Genomic DNA, 9,028 nt, shown 5'->3' with positions numbered 1-9,028 from the left:
GAAGAGAAGTCAACAACATAAGCAGAGGCCAGGTTGTATAGGCCAACAGGCAATGCAAGGAAGTTAGATCTCATTCTAAGAACTAACGGATGCAAATCAGCTGCACAGTCTGATATACATTTTTATTTATTTTTTAAAAAATCTTTTGGCTGCCTCACACGGCATGCAGAATATTAGTTTCCTGACCAGGGATCAAATCTGTGCCCCCGGCATTGACAACACAGAGTCTTAACCACTGGACAACCAGGGAAGTCCCTGATTTACATTTTTAAAAGAAGGATAATTTTGGATACCTTTCACTACTACCTTTCTACTGTTTGTTCAAGTTCATAGACTGGATTCTAGAATTTGCCAAGCTAATCCAATAACCAAGTGCTTTGCAAGGAATTAGAATGTTTGTAATAGGGACTTCCCTGATGGTCCAGTAGTTAAGATTCCATAAGCTTCGACTGTAGGGGGCATGGATCATGGGGCAGTTAGTTTCTAGTCAGGGAACTAAGATCCTGCATGCTGCATGGCAGAGCCAAAAAAAAAAAAAAGAAAGAATATTTATAACAGAATAAGACTGGTAAACCACTGAAATAAATTCTTGGAGATACCAATGAGACTAGCTCAGGTGGTGAAAAAAATAAAACACTCATAGAAACTCAAACACAATCTATTAATTTTTACCTTTGAGTAAGCAAATATTTTCAAACACTTGAGAGTTGTTGGTATTACTGTAAATTGGCACTATCTTTTATAGAGTTCTACATGGTTGTTCCTATCAAAATTTAAATTTTGCATGATGTTTAAGCCAGAAATTTCCCTTCAATAATTATATCCTTTAGAAATATTCACATATATGCCAAAAACAAGTGTAGCAAGATGTTTTCAGACCATTTAAAAATAGGAAAAACACGGGTATTAATGGGCAGGAAATGGCAACCCACTCCAGTATTCTTGCCTGGAGAATACCAGGGACAGAGGAGCCTGGTGGGCTGCTGTCTATGGGGTCACACAGAGTCGGACACGACTGAAGCCCCTTAGCAGCAGCATCAGCAGCAGCATGACACATTCAGAGAGATGATCTGATTTTTTAAAAACTGGGAAACTGGGGAAATATATGAAGATAAGCATGTCTGAATGTTCACAGAAAAAAGTCTACAAGAAACACAGAATATACTTTATATTAATAATCCTTGGTTAGAGGTGGAATAGGGTGAGAAAACACAATGGGGGTTATCCTTCACTTCTACTTTATATGCTCTGGTATTTAAACTTCTTTTATATTAAGCACATACATTTTAAAATGTAAAGTAAAAAAATTACATTAACAAAAATATTCACAGGCTTTAAAGGGCAGGCAGAGAGAGGCATTAACTAGGGAGGTAGAAAGTGCCATAGCTTTGTGATGATGGCAATGCCCAGAGCGGTTGTCAGGTTGGGTAGAAACCAGAGTCAGATGAACTTGGCTTGGTGTGTGTGTGTGTGTACACGTATATTTATAATATTCTCCCAAACACCTGGGCCAGATGGTTTTAACTATTATAAAACCAAATGCTACAGTGCCTCTGACCATCTTAACTCTGATTATATTTGTTTGGCTGAACCTGCTTCAGAGTGAAATTCATCTGTGAGATGTTGGAATTGAGTCATGAACACTGGACAAAATAGGAAATGGGAAAATGGATAATGGCAGTGACCAATCCCTGGGCATTGATGTTCCTACCAGGACCACTTCTGGGTGATTTATGTATATTACTGCTAACTCCATAACCCTGCTGGGTAGGTGACATATTATGCCCACTTTACAAATGAATACAGTGCAGCTTCCCAATCTGGAGGAGGTCATCTGCACAGGTGGTATAGCAAGGGAGGTGCTGGGGTGTCAGCCCAGGCTTAACTCCAACCACGTTCAATGTTTTCCTGAGTGCTTCTCAGCTCCCTTGAAACAGAGAAAGAGGAGGCTCAGTGTTGACCATGTTGGAACTGCTGGGCTACGCCTGACTTCAGCTGGATGGCAGTGCTAAAGATAAGGGGATACTTTTACTACAGTGAACTGAATATGCTTCCAGAGGTTTTGATAATGTTCCCTAGTTGACTGAAATCTATATTAGCACTATGCAAAAGAAAAAAAGGCATTTTGTTCTCAAAACACCTCCCCCTACCCTCACTCTAGCCACAGACCGACAGATGTGTGTTTTACTCCTAAAATAAAGGATTGATGAGATGGGAGGATGATGCCAGAAATTTTTCTCTGATAATACCTCCTCCTACCTGCTTAAGTCTCCCCAGGAAACCTATCATGGACCTTCTCCACTCTGCCATGTGGGATTAGCTGCCAGAGCCCCTGCCCTCCAGGGCTATAATTCCTGATCCCAGCTGGTCCTACGTCACACTTTAAGCACAAAATATTGCATTCATTGCTGGCTGGTCCGTTTTCCTCAGCAGAACGTGGGCAGGCACCTGTAGCATAGGGCTGTCACTACATTCCTCTTTCTAGTCCTCGAGAGCAGTGCATTGCCTGGTAGTCCCCCCAAAATACTTAAAGTGAGCACAGTTCCAGCCAGGAATGTCATTTGGAAGGGCAAAGAAAGTAGAAGGGCCCAGCAGAGAAGTGTCTCTAAAGGTTTGAAAAGAGCAGCGGAAAATAGTCCAATTCTTAGCTTGAGAGGAAAGAAATAACAAATATGTCTTGTGTAAAACTCCTTTGTATGATACTATGATGGTGGATGCATTTGTCAAAACCAATGAATGTACAACACGAAGAGTGAAAACTAGTTAAACTGTGGTTGATAGTGATGAGTCAATGTTGGTTCATCCATTGTAACAGAGGCACCACTCTGATACCCTTGTTGATAGAAGGGGAGGCTGTGTGGTTAGGAGAGAGGTTATATCGGAACTCTATGCTTTCCACTGAATTTTTCCATGAATCTAAAACAACTCAAAAAAAAAGTCTATTAGCATTTTTTTAAGTAGTGAAATAGATGTCAGCACAAAGAACTGCCAACCTGTGATGCTTTATGGCTTTGTGAACAACCTTGCTCTTTCTGAAATATAAAAAGAAATAGACCCCATTAAAATAAATAGAATAAATCATGCCTATCCATAGAAATACAGTATTTTCTCACAAGTATGATGTATTGGCCAAGAGTAGAGCCAGGTAGCAAACAGAAATGTATTCAAGTGTGTGTGTGTGTGTGTGTGTGTGTGTGTGTTTGGGTGGGGGTTGGGGGAAATCAGTGTTCATAAAGCAAAAACAAAAATTCTAAACACTTGTTCCAAAATAAAGGAGATATGGATTAATTTATTTCTATCACCATCTTTTTCCTTATCCATGACCCAGATTTGAATTTCCAGTGTTAAAGATCGTAACAAAATTTGCCAATTCTCAAGCAAAAGTTTTGTGTACAGTTCCTGCTTTTCACAATAAAAGCACTCCTTGAAATTCTCCCATCTTATCATTATTAGGGATTCCCTTGTGGCTCAGCTGGTAAAGAATCCACATTCAATGCAGGAGACCTGGGTTCGATCCCTGGGTTGGGAAGATTCCCTGGAGAAGGGAAAGGCTACCCACTCTAGTATTCTGGTCTGGAGAATTTCATGGACTGTATAGTTCATGGGGTTGCAAACAGTCAGACACAACTGAGTGACTTTGACTTTCACTTTATCATTATTAACTTTTTTACATATATATATTAATTTTTTCTATGAATGAGGTTTAGGGTTATCCCCAAGAAGCAGTATTAATTAGTATTAATTACAATTAATTAAGTAGATCAACTAACAACTACTATAACCATCTCCAAGGATAAAGTTGTACTTGGAATCTTGTCATAGACTCCTGCTGGAGTTTGGTACCTCACACACAGAAACATGGATCCAGGGTCCTAGAGGGCAGAAAAACTTCCTCAAGGTCACTTATTCTTAACAGAGCTATCCATGGCAGAGCCAACTAAGTGTTCTATATGGACTTGATTTACTTGGCCTCATGTTTCAGACTGAGGTCAAGTCACACAGGCCTGTTTCTGGCTGAACTGCTGCGTGGCCTTGCCAAGTTAGGTTCTTCTTTAAGCCACCTTGACTTATTTAAAAATTAGTGCCTCCAACATAGAGCTTTTTCATTAGCTTACATCAAAGGGAGTGCTTCAGTCAAAGGGAGTCACACAGATGGGCAGAGAGAAGAGGGGCAGTTTGAGGAGTTTTCACAGTGCCCAGCCACAAGGAGGGAGGCGAAATGATGGGCTGGCCAACATTCACCATAGCCTTGTCACTGTGATGCAGGACAGGAATGGAAACTTCCTCTTGGCTGAGAGTTGCCTCTCCTCTTTTTCCTGCCTCTTTTTGCCTCCAGTGTCACCGCCTCCCGAGCTGCTACAACAAGAGTGAAAATTTATGTGCTATTCAGATTCTGCTGCATGCTAAAAGCTGCAGCAGAAGAAGGTGCCTTGCGTTCCTCCGGGGTAAGGACGGAGGAGTGGCCCAGGGGTGGGAGTGATCAGATGATCTCTTGGTGGAGGAGCCGCAGCCTGGGGCTTTGAAGACCAGCATTCCTGTTCCCAGGCCACAACTGTAAGTAGGTCGTGTCTGACTCTATGGACTGTAGCCCGTCAGGCTCCTCAGTCCATGGGATTCTCCAGGCAAGAATCCTAGAGCGGGCCGCCACTTCCTTCTCCAACGGATATTCCTGACCCAGGGATTAAACCTGTGTCTCCTGCATTGCACGTGGATTCTTTACTGCTGGGCCACCAAGGAAATCTTCCCGGCCACCAGCAGTCATTTATTAGCCATGTGTCCATGTACAAATCACCTCATTTTCCTAAACTTGTTTCAACTGTTAAATGAAGATATTAGCATCTGTCCAGAAAGGCTATTGTGATTATTAAAATAGAGCCGAGCAGGCAGGGTGACCTCACCATTGTCCATATTATTACTGCAATCTCTCTTCTTATCTCCTCTTGGCTCTCCAGCACCTTAAAAATTCTCAGAAAATACTTGTTGAATTAATGAGTAAACATATAACATGTAGAAACATGTTAAATGGTTCATTTACTAAAGATCAAAGCTCAAGAAATACTTCAAACACTATAGCAGTAGCTAAACGACTAATGGCTTAACTAGAGTCATTTCTTTCTCTTACCAGTTTCTTTGTATTTAGTTAAGAAATTCTCCAAGAGTAAAGGGAAGACTTCTCTCCTCTAGACAGTAATTTTATTTTGAATAAACTTTTGGATACCTATAATATCCCAGATTTTCTCTAGTTAATCTCAGTAGCTTCTGATCTGGGCTTTATGTGCACTGTTAACTTATATTATACAAGTAGGAAATAGCAACCCACTCCAGCATTCTTGCCTGTAAAATTCCATGGGCAGAGGAGCCTGGTAGGCTACATACAGTCCATGGGGTCACAAAGAGTTGGACACAACTGAGCACATATTATGTGCCCATATTATATTTATCATATATTAATTGTTATTTTAAAAGTAAAATTGATATTCAGAGAGGTAGGTGAATTGACCAAAGCGATAAATCACACTGTTGCTGGTGTTCAGTTGTTAAGTTGTGTCTGACTCTTTGCGACCCCATGGACTGCAGCACCCCAGGCTTCTCTATCCTTCACGATCTCCAGAGTTTGCTCAAATTCATGTTCATTAAGTCAGTGATGGTATCTAACCATCTTATCTTCTGTTGACCCCTTCTCCTGTTGCCTTTGATCTTTCCCAGCATGAGGGTCTTTTCTAATGAGTTGGCTGTTTGCATTAGGTGGCCAAGTATTGGAGCTTCAGCTTCAGCAGCAGTCCTTCCAGTGAATTTTCAGGGTTGATTGCCTTTAGGATTGACTACTTTGATCTCCTTGCAGTTCTAGGAACTCTCAAGAGTCTTCTTCAGCACTACAATTCCAAAACATCATTTTTTTGGAGCTCAGCATTCTTTATAGTCCAACTCTCACATCTGTGCATGACTACTGGAAAACCACAGCTTTGACCATACCTTTGTAGACAAAGTGATATCTGTGCTTAATATGCTGCCTAGGTTTGTCATAACTTTCTTTCCTTCCAAGGAGCAAGTGTCTTTTAATTTCATGGTTGTAGTCATCGTCCACAGTAGTTTTGGAGTCCAAGAAAATAAAATAAAGCCATACTGCCAATAGGAAGAAACTGTTTCCAAGGGGATGCCTAATTTCTGCCAAGACTACCAGCAGAGCCATAAATAGAGAAACTCCGGTAGCTTGACTATTAAGCCTTAACCACCATTTGATCCCCTGGGCCTAAGATCAAACCTTCTGCCTCCTTAGCCTAACAACTGAGAAGGCTCAAAGTTCTCAGGTTAAAAAGAATGCACAGAAAATTGATACTCCAACCTTGGGAGTTAATTACATTGCTGCACAAGTCTCCTAAAAGAAAAGAGCAGAGAGGTCATCTTTTGAGTTATTATGGCCACACTAGACAAGGCAGGAGAGACTGTATTATAGTGGTGGCTTGTGTTGGTTCACTATACAGAAGAACCTCTTTCTCAATCACGGCACCAAGGCTTCGACATGCAGGATGTAAAGCCTCTTGCGCCCACTTACCTCTGCTTCCAGCTAGCCTGGCCTGGCCACTTCTTTCATTTGCACTATGCAAAGACCCGAATTCAAATTCCACATCATTACCTACCTGGCAGTATGAGCCATCAGTAGTATGAGCAGCACAGCCTCTAGTTCTGGGAGGTGGGAGGAGAGTCACATTTGCTCTCCCTGTTTAATCCATCCTAAAAGCCTCTGCTACTTTAACCTCTCCAAAACCACAGTCCTGACATCACCTCGAGATAACAAGGCTTTCTAGTCTAGTACTTCCCTAGTGGCTCAGATGGTAAAGAATCTGCCTGCAATGCAGGAGACTGGGGTTTGATCCTTGAGTTGGGAAGGTCCCCTGGAGAAGGAAATGGCAACCCACTCTAGTATTCTCACCTGGGAAATCCCATGGACAGAGGAGCCTAGCGGGCTATAGTCCATGGGATCACAGAGTTAGACACGACTGAGCAACTAAGTTTTCCAGTCTAGCAAATCCCAACCTCCAAATTCATTCATTCACTCAAAACACAGTTTCTCTGCCTGTTCCTGTGTTAAGTGTCAGATACACTGAATTAGACAACAGTTTACAGAAGGGAACCCCAAGAAGAAATGGCTGTCACTGGAGCATGAAGCAAAGACATTTTGAGAGCACTCAATGTTCATTTATTCATTCCCCATTCTTCTTCCCTGAAATAATATAATCTGTGTGCACTCCAAAGCACCTGGCTTTCTCCTCCACCTCTTCCAAAGTTCAGCATAAATTCACCTTCAGGAAGCCTTCCTGACTTGATGGAGAGAGATCCTCTTCGAACACCCAGCACATTTTTCACTCCACCTATCACATTTCTAAATTCCCTCTTGTAAAGTGGTTTTTTTTTTTTTGGTAGTAAGTAGTTTTAGAAAGTAAATTACGTGAGGACAGACATCATGGATCTGGTTTATATGTTAGGCAATGGAATTTAGGAGGCTCCCACTTAAATGCTGTTGTCATGGTTCAGTTGCTAAGTCACGTCCCATTCTTTGTGACCCCATGCTGTATAGCACACCAGGCCTCCCTGTCCTCCACAATCTCCCAGTTTGCTCAAACTCATGTCCATTGAGTCAGGGATGCCATCCAACCATCTCATCCTCTGTTGCCAGTTAAGTGCTTCATGAATATTAGTTGTATTAGTTACATCCTTTCCTCTATCATCATTGTACTTTCAGGGCTTTAATCTGACTTCTCCAATTTCTTTGAGCACTCGAGTTAACACCTACACACATCTGCTTTACTTGAATACTGACCAACTGTCCGTGATCACAGGGCCACATTTCATTATATTTGCTCTGTATGTATGAAATTTTATTTCCCCTTAGAAACAAGCTAGATGGCACAGCGGTAAAGAATCTGCCTGTCGACAGGAGATGCAGGAGAGACAGGTTCAATCCCCGAATGGGGAAGGAGGAAATGGCAACCCACTCCAGTATTCTTGCCTGGGAAGTTCCAGGAAAGAGAAGCCTGGCGAGCTAGTCTATGAGGTCAAAAAGAGTCAGACACGACTCAGCATACAAAATTACTAGAAACAAGATCAGGGGATTATCTAAGGTTTTGTCTGTAAACTTTTTATGTTCCAGTATCTCATCTAAGGCTCAGCATCACGGAGACCTGCATACTCAGTGCCTTGCTGTGATTGCAAATACAGACACTAATCTTTTTTGCATCTACTCTGCAGATAAAAGTGCTATATATGTTTAATAAGTAGTTTTTCCAGGAAATTCAATAAAAGGAAATAAAAGCCCTTTTGCACACTTTAAGGGCCTGTTCATTTCGGAGGTCCTTTAAAACACTTTCAAACATGTCATTTTCCTACATTAAGCAAACTAAATCCACTTAAGGGAAACATGAACAGCAGCCTCCACCAAAAATACCCCAAAACTGATGCACACTCCACATCAGGCTCCCCTCCCTTCACTTTCTCGTGCAATAAGAACTTTGATCAATTAAGGACTACTGCTCCAAGGAAAAACGGTCCCACTACTGCTTGAGCTTTCGATAACTTTCACCACTCAATAATCTTCCTATCTAAAACCCTCATGGAAGCTCATTGATAGAGCCCAGATTTTTGAGCCTCACAGGACTGTGGTAGGGGCTTCAGGTGCTGGCCTAAAGATCACTTCTGGTCTCCTGCACGCCAGTCCCAGAGGCCACATCTGCTCCCTATCTACTGCTGACACCTGCATCCTTTATCATGTCAACAGGGCACATCTGCCTGTTTTCTGTAATTAAAATCACTCAGCGAACCCATTCTCTGGGATTCTGAAACCACCTAAGACACAACATGGTCACTGATTTTATTACTGAACCTTCCCCAACATAGATTCCAAAATGTGAGTGTGGTTTCCAGCAAAGTTTGCACTGATTCTGAAAAATCAATGTGTATTGAAAATTTACGTTTACGAGGAGGCTCATGAACAAGGAGCCTAGAAGCAATGGGTGATTAATTCTCACATGGT

Source organism: Bubalus kerabau, chromosome 14, assembly GCF_029407905.1.
Source record: "Bubalus kerabau isolate K-KA32 ecotype Philippines breed swamp buffalo chromosome 14, PCC_UOA_SB_1v2, whole genome shotgun sequence".
NCBI lineage: Eukaryota > Metazoa > Chordata > Mammalia > Artiodactyla > Bovidae > Bubalus > Bubalus kerabau.
Note: the sequence above shows the minus strand (reverse complement) of the source record.